This window comes from Phyllostomus discolor, chromosome 4 (genome assembly GCF_004126475.2).
Source record: "Phyllostomus discolor isolate MPI-MPIP mPhyDis1 chromosome 4, mPhyDis1.pri.v3, whole genome shotgun sequence".
Taxonomy (NCBI): Eukaryota; Metazoa; Chordata; class Mammalia; order Chiroptera; family Phyllostomidae; genus Phyllostomus; species Phyllostomus discolor.
Window position 1 is genome coordinate 83,760,757 of NC_040906.2, and position 13,532 is coordinate 83,774,288.

Here is a 13,532-nt window from a genome sequence, read left to right on the forward strand (position 1 = left end):
CTGTCTTTGTTGTTGTTCCTCCAGTTCTTGTAAATGCAGGGTTATGTTGTTTGTTTTAATTGTTTCTATTTTTTTAGGTATGCCTGTATCGCTATGAACTTGCCTCTCAGGACTGCCTTAGCTGTGTCCCATAAATTTGGGGTTGTTGTAAGTTCATTTTCATTTGTTTCCAAAAACTTTTTGATTTCTTCCTTTATTTTACTCTTGACCCATTCATTATTTAATAGCATGCTATTCAATCTCCATGATTTTGAGTATTTCAGGTTTCTTCCCTTGGGGTTGGTTTTTAGTTTTAATCCCTTGTAGCCAGAGAAGATGATTGGTATAATTTCAATTTTCTTGAATTTTTTGAGGCTCAATTTGTGTCCTATCATGTGGTCTATCTTTGAAAATGTTCCATGTTCATTTGAAAAGAATGTGTATTTAGCTTCTTTTGGATGAAAGGCTCTATATATATCAGTTAAGTCCATTTCTTCTAGGGCATTATTCAATGCCACAATATCTTTGTTGATATTTTGTAGGGAAGATCTGCCCATTTTTGACAGTGGGGTGTTAAAATCCCCTACTATAATTGTGTTGCTGTCAATATCCGTCTTGAAGTCTTCTAAGATTTTCTTTATGTATTTGGGTGCTCTTTTTTTTTTTTAAATCATCTATATTCTTAGTATTCTTTTTTTTAAAGATTTTATTTATTTATTTTTAGAGAGGGAAGGGAGGGAGGGAAGGAGAGAAAGAGAGAGAGAAACATCAATGTGCGGTTGCTGGGGGGTTATGGCCTGCAACCCAGGAATGTACCCTGGCTGGGAATCGAACCTGGGGCACTTTGGTTCCCAGCCAGCGCTCAATCCACAGAGCTATGCCAGCCAGGGCTTATTTGGGTCCTCTTATGTTGGGTGCATTTATATTTACAATGTTTAAGTCTTCTTGGTGGATTCTTCCCTTGAGTATCATGAAGTGACCTTCTAGGTCTCTCTTTATGGCCCTTTTTCTGAAGTCTGTTTTGTCTGATATGAGAATTGCTACTCCGGCTCATTTTTTCCTGTCCATTTGTTTGGAAAAATTGTTTCCAGCCCTTCACTTTTAGTCTATTTATATCTTTTGTCCTTAGGTATGTCTCTTGTAGGCAACATATGTGTGGGTCATGCTTTCTTGTCCATTCAGCTATTCTATTTCTTTTGACTTGAGCATTTAATCCATTTATTTTTAAGGTTATTACTGATAGGTACTTATTCATTGCCATTTTTGTACCTGTGTCCTCCCCCACTCTCTTTTCCCTTAAAGCAGGCCCTTTAGCATCTCTTGCAGAGCTGGTTTGGTGGAGGTGTATTCTTTTATCTGGGAAGCTTCTTATTTGACCTTCTATCTTGATTGAGACCCTTGGTGGGTAAAGTAGCCTTGGTTGGAGACCTCTGGTTCTCATTACTTGGAATATTTATTGCCATACTCTTCTGGCTTAGAGTGTTTCCATTGAGAAGTCAGATGCTAACCTTATTGGGACTCCCGTGTATGTTACTTCCTGTTTCTCCCTTGCTGCTTTTAAGATTCTCTCTTTGTGTTGGTATTTTGCCGTTTTACTTATGATATGTCTTGAAGTGACCCTCTTTGGGTTCCTATTGATTGGAGCTCTCTGTGTTTCCTGGATTTGTGTGACTTCTTCTCTCATCAAATTAGGGAAGTGTTCCATCATTACTTTTTCAAATAGGTTTTCTATCCCTTACTCTTCCTCTTCTCCTTCTGGTATCCCTATTATATGGATATTATTACGTTTCATATTGTCTTGAATTTCTCTTAATCCCTCTTCATTCTTCGTGAGCCTCTTTTCCTTTTGTTGCTCCTTCTGAGTAATTTCTTCTACTTTGTCCTTTAGCTCGCTGATTCGATCTTCTGCTTCATCAATCCTGCTTTTCATTCCTTCTACTGTGTTCTTCAGTTCAGAAATTGTATTCTTCGTTTCCTTTTGGCCCTTGTTGATAGTTTATATTTCCTTTTTTCATGTTGATATACTTTGCAGTGAGCTAATTGTAGCTTCCCTGTACTTTCTGGTAGCTCATTGTGAGCTCATTGACTTTCCTGACAATCATTGCTTTGAACTCAATATCTGATAGTTGAGTTGCCTCTATTTCATTTAGCATTGTTTCTGAGGCTTCCTCCTTTCCTTTCATTTGGGGATTGTTTCTTTGTCTTCCCCTTGTTTGTGAGACTCTTCTTGTTAGCCTCTGTTTCTTAAATTGATCTGTTCTGGCTCGCTGGGTTTGCGGTGTGAACTTCTGTGTTAGAATACAAGTGAGTTTCAGTGGTGCAGCTTCCTTGATGTCCAGAGCTCACTGGTCTTGGGCTGTCATTTAAGTAGGCTGTGTGTTTGTCTTTGGGTTTTGATTGTTGTTGGGTCTTTCTTTCGTGCTTCCTTCTTAGCAGCTGGTTAAATGAGGGTCACTTTGTCCACCAGCTCATATATTTTGGTGTGCTAGTGAGGGCAGGTTTTGTTGAAGCTGGTTCTTTCATGTGTATAAGGTTTTGAGGATTCTCTCTTGTTCTTGTTCAGTGGTTTGTATTGGGTAGTGTCTCTACTGTTTAGTTGTATTTCCAGATAGGCCCTGGATTGTGGTTTGTGTGGTTTCCACTCCCTCCTTCACCTTCTTCTGTTGTTATCTGTTAGTGGCTCCTTTGTTGTTGGGTTTCCTCTTCCAGTTGGTATCCTGGTGTTCACCACTTCCACCTACACTTTTTTGTGATCCGTTGGAGGGGGAAGGCAAAAATGTTTAAGACAGGAAGAGAGTAATCTATGATATTTACAATAGCAGCCAGAAGAGAAGAGATAGAAGATCTTTTGGCTATGTATAGTATTATCCGTGATCTTCTATCCAGCTAGCTGATTTTTAGAAAGGATGGAAAGAAGATCAGACTCTTGTTGTGGAAGGAAGGATTGTGAGTTGGATCTAGAAAGCGGCGAGGTTGAGGGAGGTCAGATTCTGAGGTAAGGTGAGAGTAAAGGATAGTAAATAGATGTGGTGTGTGAGAGAATAGAGTTAACCACTACAGTAATAGAGTTCAGGAAATTTTGAAGTGGGCTAAGATCTGGGAGGGGTGTTGTGAAGTACTTACAATTATATGGAACAGCAATTATTTACAATAATATTAGAGAAACAATCATATGACAAAATCTTTGAGATCTAGATAACAAGAATAGGTAGTATAGAACCTTGAGTAGTGTGCTAATGGGGCACAGGTGAGGTGAAGGACAGTACATTAGCTATACACTATGAAAAAGAGATAACCGGGGGAAATCCGTCAGGTGATACAGCTGACAAATGTACCAGCCTAACAAAGCATACTATACAGAAAAAAAGGAGAATACAAAAATACTATTTTAAAAAGATGTAAGAATTATGGAGAAATGATAATAATACAAATATGCAATAACTTGCAGGTTCTCTGTAATAGCAGAGTGAAATTGTCTCACTGTTGTGATTACCCTTCTTTGGGTTCACCTCTGGACTTTTCACAGATCCAGGTTTTTTTCTCACTTGTAGGTATTTAAAAAGTAAAAATAAACAAGGCAGATGAAGGAAGGAAGGAGAGATAAAATTTGAGGAAAGAAATGAGGAAGGAATAAAATAAGAAAGCAGGAAAGAAAGGAAAAAGAAATTAAAAGAGAATAAAAATAATAAAAATTAAAAAATTGACAATTGTTTAAAAAAATAGAATAAAATTAAAAAGTCTCTTTGTTTCAAAGTGGCCAGACTGTTTTTTCTGGTCTTGCTGACTGTGGCAGACTGAGGGGTGATTGGTATGGCTCTTCTTCCTTCAGAATCTGCACTTGGTAAGCAGCATGCACTGTCTGGGGAGCTATCATGGCTACTGGACCCTGAGCCCTGGGTGTGGAAATCAGGTCTTTCTGCAAGGTTACTGCTGTGGACTGGGGTGCAGCATGGGCGTTGCACTCCCACATGGGAGTTTGCACGTGGGCCCTCAGCCTGACTGCCTCACCCTTCCCAGCACTATGGCGTTGTGCAGGGTCTTCCACAGAAGCACAACCCTCATTGCAAACTCGGGATCGATGCTCAGCTAAGTGGCAGGGAGGCTGGTGATTGCTGTAGGAGAATTCCCCAAACAGTGTCTGTCTTTTCACTCCTTCCTCTTGAGAAATTACTCCTATTCAAGCCTGCTGCTCCACACCAGGGCCTGGCATCTCCGGCAGCCCAGCTCTCCAGCCAGACCCGTGACCATGGGGGTCAGGGCCTGTTGTGTGACCCAACCCCGCCCGTGTCCACAGACTCTAGGGTGCTCACAGCCCTTGAGTATTTGCTAGCAGCTGGGTTCCTCTCAGTGCCACTCAGACCTTATTTGACTGGGGAGGGAGCAGTTGTCCTGGCTCTCTCCCAAGGACTCTGTGGCAAACCCAGCAGCAGGTGCTGGGCCTGGGGTTTCAGCCCCCTGACGCCGCGCTGGTCCCCAGTGTTGCAGCACTGCTCTCACAAACTGGTCTTTCGGTTCTGCCACAATCCTCGATCCCCTATTTTCACATATGCTGAGGTATGTGGGTTGCTTGCTCCTCCACTCCATAGATTGGTCAGGATTGTCTCCTGTGTGCAAAGGGAAGTCAAATGTGCTCCCTCCTACTCTGATGACATTTTCCATCCCCCTTATACTTTCAATAGTCTTCTCATTATCATAGGATTGATAAAACTTCTCAACAGAGAAGCATTAATTTGAATAAGAAAAAATATTCATGAAAAACATCTCTGAATTTCAGAGCTATTTTCAAGAAATACTGTGTTAAAGTTCCTTATTCACCTACATACCACAGTCCCCTCTCACCCACTCCTGCCCCTAGCCTTGCACAAACATGCACTTTTACTCATTCCCTAACAATTCATATGTTGGTACTGTAGACTCCACAAGATCAATTTTACCTGGAATAATGTGTGCACACTTTTATTTATTTATTTATTTATTTATTTATCGTTAAATCACAATGTATGACAGTATTTTGTAGAGTGATTACATTATTATCAGATGAATGATGCATTCTACAAAACCAGAAGTGATTAATATTCAAACTAAAGATGCTTTCTTTAATTATACACAAAGTGCAAGTCACATAGAATAAAAGCGAGGTGTCATCCCAATTCACTCAAAGACAGGCGTACTTCCAACTTCCAATTTTTGAAATCCAAACTTGTGGCTTTACCATAATCTACAGGACTTCAACACATTCCTGATAGTTTTGACTTTTAGATTTCAGTAGTTGGGAGTATGCCTGTGCTTGATTCTGCCGTTCATTTGTTTATTTCTGCTCCCCAAGGACACGGCTATTTTAGAATACACATTTATTTCCATCAAAAAAATAAATAAACCTCTGGTGCTTTTCCCCCTATCAATGTAATTTGGATGATTTCTACAGTAAATGAAAGAGAAGAAAATACATGATTATAGAAATATTAAGACTGTAAATGCAGACAAAAATATTTTTCTCCCTTATTCAATAGTTTATTTCATGAAAGAGTATTCTGAAAGTTTAAAAACAATTTCATAAAATGCACAATGGTTTTTTACAGAACTTCAAAGAGCCTGCAGAACTGAGATGATTTCCATCACAGAAAATCAATTTCCTATAAATAGTGAAGAAGCAAAAATTTTAGGCCAACATCAGATACGATTCTAAAGAGTCTATTTTCTGCCTGTTTTCTGGAAGAGCTTGTTGGCAATTTGAAATAAATATTTTGTACCATCATTTAATTCTTCTCATTAGCATTGGTGATATTAGATGAAATATTTTATGTTTACTTTAAGACACAATTTTCTTCCAAAAATTATGGTACAATTAGAAAAATAAATATTCGGTGTTCCCTGTTTGCAATGTGACCATTAATGCTAGTAATAGATGAAGAGAAGATGAGTGTTTAGTAATAAGTCCCAGCTACTGTCCTCCAAACCTATGGCTTATAGAATCCCAAAGCCTAACTTTATACAAATTAAAAATAAAATTGAAGGTTTAGAAATATTTTGATATAACTTTTCTGTAAATTCAAAATGAGTTTTACTATTATTCATTATAACTTGTTCCGACAATTGAGAAAATCATTTAAGAGTTATGATATTTGGCCCTGAGTGGTATGACTTAGTGGATTGAGTACCATCCTGTGAACTGAAAGGTCATTGGTTTAATTCCCAGTCAGGGCACATCAAACCAGTTTTTGAGCCAGGTACCCAGGTGGGGGTGTGCACAAGGCAACTGATGGATGTTTTTCTCCCTCTCTTTCTCTTTCCCTCTCTTTCTCTTTCTCTTCCCCTTCTCTAAAAATAAATAAATATTTAAAGTAAATAATTATGATATTTGTTAAACAAAACTTCCATTATAAAAGTGTTTCCAGAAGAAAAGAAGTATTGAGCAAAATGCTAGTCAAAAGAAAAAATGGGAATGCTTATGTATGTCATGTTTTAGGGAAGAAAAATGTAAGTTGTTTTCAAAGAATTTACAGTGGCTACACATAAGGGAGGGTGAGATATGGTGAAGGGGGAATCCTGTGAGAGGAGCACAGTCTCTAAGGAAGAAATATTTACTACTTCTGATTGGCACATCAGCAGTATTCAACCTTCAGGCACATGCGAGATGCAGAGGGATCTAGTGGTTGGCTAGCAGATGCCTGTATGTTGATTTGAAGCTTCAGCTCACATCCAGGCATGTAAGCAGTCTTTCCTCAGCTGGCCCCAGTTGTGAACAGGCTCACTGCTCTGTCTTACTCTCTCACTCTCAGTCCTGTTGTAGTTTAATTTAGAACACCTCAGAATTTTTTTATTGTTATACTATTTGGTAATATGTTACTACGAGAAACCTTACAGTTAGAAAATATTTCTATTTCCTTATCTCTGGACTTCAGAAAGTGAAAATAAGCTCCCTACTAATTAATGCTTTGTTATGTAACAGAAAACACCCTCTTTTGCTGTTCATTTCCTCCTATTATTACTCTCTGTAGATGGTTCATCCCTTCAGTTTCATATTTGTATCTCCCTCCACATTCAGATAAGTGGAACCTGGAAAAGAGTTGGGTCAGAGACCCAAGAGCACTATGAAGTCTCTTTTGAAAGAGAAAGTGCAAAGAAGTTTCAGAGAAGTCAACTATTTTCATCTAGCAAGACCTATTTATTTAGACTGGTACATTGCCAGAAAATAAAAACAGATTATTTTTAAAATAATGTAATTGTATATTTAATTTATTTACACACTAATTTCACATTTATGTTGTATTTTACATATAATATTATTTATTTTAGAAAATCCTTGATGTTTCTTTGGGTAGCCATAGCTGTTAACACAGTACTTTGCTTTCAGAGTTTGTTAAATATAGAGTAAATAAAAGTAAGATGTATAAGAATTTCTGCATTCCAGAATGATTTATTGCTTTTAAGTCAAACGTATATTATGTAGGGATTTCTTACCTTATGCATAATCAGGCTTTGGCAGTATATTTAGGATTCAATTTAGTACATTAAGCATCATGAAGATATACTTGGAATATGTGTTATTTATATGCCTTATAGCCAAGTTTATCTTTTTTCTTCATTCTTTTGTCCTTTGTTTCTAGCAAGCTAATACCTATTTCCCAATATATTTTTATTCTAGAAGTAGTGCACCTCGCTAATCTTGAAAATAGGCCAGGTAAAGAAAGAAGCCCAGTGAATCAATGAAAAGCATCCTAGAGGAAGTAGAAGGAGTCTTAATTCCAGTCCTGGCTCCGATATTCACTGTCTAAATCTATTTAGACAAATTACTTCCCCCTATGTTATCTAGTGAAAGTCATGTATCTCTTGCCTATTTCATAAATTTGTGGTAAATATCAAACAAGATAATTAATGTGCTCTAAATATATATATATATGCATATATTTCAATTATATATTCATAAGTGGTATTATTTATACAATGGTGACAATAGTAGTAGTTATTAGCTAATTATATGTTAAATGATAGTGCCAATTAATAATGGTAAATATGTACTTTAAAAAGAAAATAGGATTCTCTCTTCTGTCCTTTCAATATTGATTCAATCAGTAGCTATTTTTAGCTTTAAGATGTTTTGAGATTCAAAGTTGGTTATGGAACAGAAAGTATATAATGATTATCAAATGTGTTAAAAAGAGTCATTTGAAAAGATAAGTATACTTTTAACCTGATGTATATAGATAAAATTGTGTGTGTGTGTGTGTGTGTGTGTGTATATACATATATATAGTCTGAAAGAAGTAATGCCTGCTTGAGTGTGGTTGGTAGGGTAATAATATAAGTGTAATAATTTGTAGTTTTAATTTAAACATTTTACTTAATGTGTCATATAGTATGCTTGAGTGTGATATTATTATGTTACAGAATTACATGCTAATGCTTTTGTAATAAAAGAGTTTGTAATTAAAATAAAGGGTTGTTATTTTTGCCAGACCTTGTGTTTTAGAGAAAGTAGATCTAAGATTAAGCCTTAATAAATAAGATTTCTTCCCCAAAGAATCAGACTTGGGAGCACATTTTTAGTCATTACATTAATCCATTCCTTCTATTGTTATAGAAAAATAGTTATGTATTTGTTTACCATTTATAGGAATATTGATTATCACCATTGGAAATCACTCTTATGTTCTCTTCAAATGAAATATGGAAAGGCAATTATTCTACCCACAGTTATGTATTCCTCCTTAAATGTAATGGTGAAATTATAGACAATAGCTCATTTAATTATTTAAAAATGTTTTAAAATTCATTTTTAATTATAATTCACATACAGTATTATATTAGTTTCAGATACAGAACATAATGATTAGACTTTTATATACCTTACATTATGGTCATTCCGATAAGTCTAGTACCCATCTGATAACATATATAGTTATCATCATATTATTGTCTAGATCCATATGCTATACTTTATATCCCCATGATTATTTTTATAACTGGCAATTTATGCTTCTTGCTTGCTCAACTTTTTTTATACATCCCCCCAATGGACCTATCAAATTGTTCTCTTTCTGTTTCTTTCTGTTATGTTTTCTCATTTATTTTGTTGTTTAGATTCTACAGGTAAGGAAAATTATATGGTATCTCCCTTTCTCTTTCTGACTTATGTCACTTAGAATGTCACTAAGACCCAGCATAGTTATCTTCGTTTCAGGGGGACGTCCGCAGACAGACATGCACTATATTGTTTACATTATGCTTTGAACTTTTCAAATTCCTTTTCTACTCATTTTTTCATATATATACCCAATGGTCTTACAGTCAGTTATTATTAACCCAAGTTGACAGGTAAGGGAATCTGCATGTATGTATAGAAGTACTTTACTTTAGCCCCCCTATTAAACTACTTTTTGCTCTTTCAATTCCAGTTGAAACCTTAAATGTTACACCAAATTTTTTACTGCTCATGGTTTACTTCTCTGCCTCTTACAAGGCCAATGTTATTTAATCCAGCATAAGCCGTCTCTCTGAGACCTTATAGGATTTCATTTTTTGCATGCAAATTAGTATGGTAAGTGGTAAGTTCTTTTATCATCTTTTTGTAGACTTCTGCAGTATCTTAGTGAGTGCTGACATGTAAAAGGCTCTTCATAAATATTTTATTATTGAACCTTTGTCTTATGTATCATTGGCAAATACAGTATTTTGCTGTATATAATGTACACTTTTTGACCAAATTCTTGAAGGAAAAATAATGACACACATTATACATGGGTAGTACCTGAAATACCTTATATCTGTTCTTGTGTTTTGTAATTATTTGTTACATAACATTTCTGGTACCATAACATGTTCAAAAATGCTAAAATTCCTTTATAATACAAAAAACAAGTATCTAAATATAAATACATAATTGAATTTAAAAAACAAAATGAAAGATTCTCTTCCTAAAAGTTGGGACCAAAAACATGGGTAAGCATTATACACAGGAGTGCATTTGTTTTTCTTTCCATTTTGATATGGTTTCTTTAGCCATGTAGATGCTCTTTAGTTTGATGTAGTTCCATTTATTTATTTTCTCCTTTATCTCCCTTGCCTAAGAAATATATCAGCAAAAATATTGCTATCATGAGATATCTGAAATTTTTCAGCCTATGTTTGCCTCTAGGATTTTTATGGTGTCACAATTTATACTTAAGTCTTTTATCAATTTTGAGTTTATTCTCTTATATTCTGTAAGCTGGTGATCTAGTTTCATTTTTTTGCATGTACCAACCAGTTCTCCCAACATTGTTTGTTGAAGAGGCTATTTTTACTCCACTGTATGCTCTTGCTCCCCTTGTCAATTATTAACTGACTGTAGAGACTTGGGTTTATTTCTGTGTTCTCTATTCTGTTCCATCCATCTGTGTGAACTACAAAACATATTAAAAACTCATATAATTCAACAGCAGGGAGACAAACAATACAATTTAAAAATGCACAAAAGATCTGAATAAACACTTCTCCAAGGAGAACATGCACATGGCCGATAGACGTAAGAAAAGGTGTTCAATATCACTAGCCATCATAGAGATACAAATTAAAACCACACTGGAACATCACCTCACACCTGTCAAAATGGCCATCATTAACAAATCAACAAACAAGTACTGGCAAGGATGTGGAAAAAAAGGAACCCTAGAGCATTGTTGGTGGGAATGTAGACTGGTGCAGATACTATGGAAAACAGTATGGGATTTCTTTTAAAAAATTAAAAATGGAAGTGCCTTTTGACCCAGGAATTCTGATGCTGGGAATATAACATAAGAATCCCAAGCCACCAATTCAAAAGAACTTATGCACCCTGATGGTCATAGTGGCGCTATCTACAATAGCCAATTTGTGGAAGCAAGCTAAGTGCCCATCAGTAAATGAGTGGGTCAAAAAAACTATGGTACATTTACACAATGGAATACTACAAAACAGAAAAAAAGAAAGAACTCCAATCTTTTGCCACAGCATGGATGGAACTGGAGAGTATTTTCCTAAGTGAAATAAGCCAGTAAAATCTCTTAGTAAAAGATGAATACCATATGATCTCACATATGAGTGGAATCTAATGAACAAAATGAACTAACAAACAGAATAGAACCACAGGGATGGAAACATGGAGGAGACTGAAAGTAACTAGAGGGGAGAGGGGAGGACAGTTGTGGAGAAAAGGAGAGGGATCTAGATAAAGAACACATATGAATGATCACAGGCATAGACAACAGTTTGGGAATTGACTGTGGGAGCAGGGTCGTGATGGACAGAGGAGGGCAAAAGGGAAAAAACTGAGACAACTGTGATAGACTAACAACAAAAATTGATCTAAAAAGAAATGCAAGCTTATTATCAAACTATCAGTGGCAGAGTTACAAGTAAATAAAAGTTTCTTGGTATATAAAGCCCTATTCTGCTCTTTTGGGTTATCTTCAGACTTTTTTTTTAATTATGTCTCTTGTTTAACCATGTAGAGAAATGTTTGGGAGCAGAACAAACACAAATAAACTATAGACCTATGTACTACTCAGAAGATGCTTTGTTCATCCCCCAAGCTTAGTGTAGGATTGCACCTAAGCTACATTGAAAAGACAGTGTCTGTATAAACTGCATTGTGGGACAATTTAACTTTGTGATAGCATGAAGGTTCTACACCTGACACACTTTTCCCCTCCTAAGAAGCCATGCTCCAATTTTTTGCTTCTTTCCACCCATCCTGAGGATGTAAGTTGAGTTCTCCTCAGTCTACCTAGGGTCTGGAAGTGCTAAGGGAGTGTAAGCAGAGTCCCTTCTGCATGCCTATAACTAATGGTAGTTGCTTTATATTTATGAATATATTATATATTTATTTGTTAGTATAAGGCCACATGTTCCTTTAAAACATTCAGAACACACTTACTAAATATTTTATAAAATAGTCATTGTCACTCTGAAGTGTAACTCAGAATCCCTTGGACACTTGTGAAAACACAATTTGCTGTCACTCAAGTTTCTGACTGATTTAGTCAGGGTGGTCCTGAGACTGTGCAATTTTAACACATTCCCAGGTGATGCTAATATTATTAATGCAGTACCACATTTTGAGTTCCATTGATACAGAATGTATTGCCTGAGCATATACCATATAGACATTGGTTTATGGTTGCATGTATGTGTCCTATAATGTGTATTATATTTAGAGACATGTTACTGTGCATATGCTTTTCTGTATATTTAATACACACATATAAGTATATGCAAATAATATGCACATTTATAAAAGTTGTTTATATATGACTGTAAGTATATATAAATGCACATGAAAAGTTATAAACCTAAATATATAATTGCATGATACACATATATGTGTGCTTGTATATAGAAATATAAATATGGGCTTGGCTGGTGTGGCTCAGTGGACTGAGTGCCATCCTGTGAACCAGTCACTGGTTCAGTTTCCAGTCAGGGCATGTGCCTGCACTGCAGGCTAGGTCCTCAGTAGGTGGCACATGAGAGGCAACCACACGTTGACGTTTCTTGTTCTCTTTCCCTTTCCCTCTCTCTAAAAGTAAATAAATAAAATATTTAAAATACATAAGTATGTTTGTAGGTATTGCTTATGCTGTATATGTGCATGTGCATATTATTTCTTCCAATTTCCAAAATTACCTTTATTAATTAAAATATCAAACTCCATATTTTATGTTAAATGCATTATGACAAGCAGTAGTTAAGTTTCCAACCTGAGGGCAGAGATGTCTTTGTGCTGGTCTTCTTAAACTGTGATTACCATTCAGTTTCTCTGGAGTCTCTCATATTTGCCATATTTCACATATGGAAATGCCAAGTTAAATGAGCTCTTTGTTCTTTCAGAACAATTCAGGTCCTCTTGTGAAGTCATATTTCAGTCATTTCACTCCTTTTCTTTCCTCACACCAGATAATGCAATCTCTCTGTCATTAAACCAGCAAAATTAATGAAAAAGAAGTACAAACTCAATGTGTTGTATGCTTGTGGGTCACATCCCCTCCATCTGCTGAATGTGTGTTTTCATTAAAGGCAAACATTGTCTTTGGAGGAGGAGGAAATGAGAACTGTGAGATTAGGGCTTCACAGTTACTAGACCAGAAGTAGTGGCAAAAAAATTAAAGCACCAGGGTTACCAGATTTTATGGGACACTCAACATACAATAGCTTCTCTCTTTCTTCTAACCACCCTCCTTCATCCCAAGTTCTTCAAACACAGTGGAGTAATATGGAAGAACAAAAAGAGGTAGAGATTATCAACTGTTGCCAGCTACTGTGTTTCATAGGTGTGATCATGGTTTTGGTTTCTTTATGTTTCTTGACAACACATTACAATAAATACTAATGTTAATGAATAATTTTATTAAATATATAAATTGTGTTAGTAGGATGCTCTAAGATTCTTAACTAAAAGTGGAAAAGCCAGAATTTAAATAAAGATATTTCTGCTTCCAAAGGTTAGATGTGTTCATTGAGATCAGTGTTTCCTTAAAATGACCTGCAAAAGACAGTTGAATGAATAGATGATAGAATGAGAAGATGATAGAGTGAAT

The 13,532-nt window shown here is 35.9% G+C and overlaps 1 protein-coding gene across 1 annotated transcript in view; it reads left to right on the top strand.

Moving 5' to 3' along the window:
• Nucleotides 1-13,532, top strand: part of CNTNAP5 (contactin associated protein family member 5) — a 959,167-nt gene that overhangs the window by 160,918 nt on the left and 784,717 nt on the right. The window lies entirely within an intron of this gene.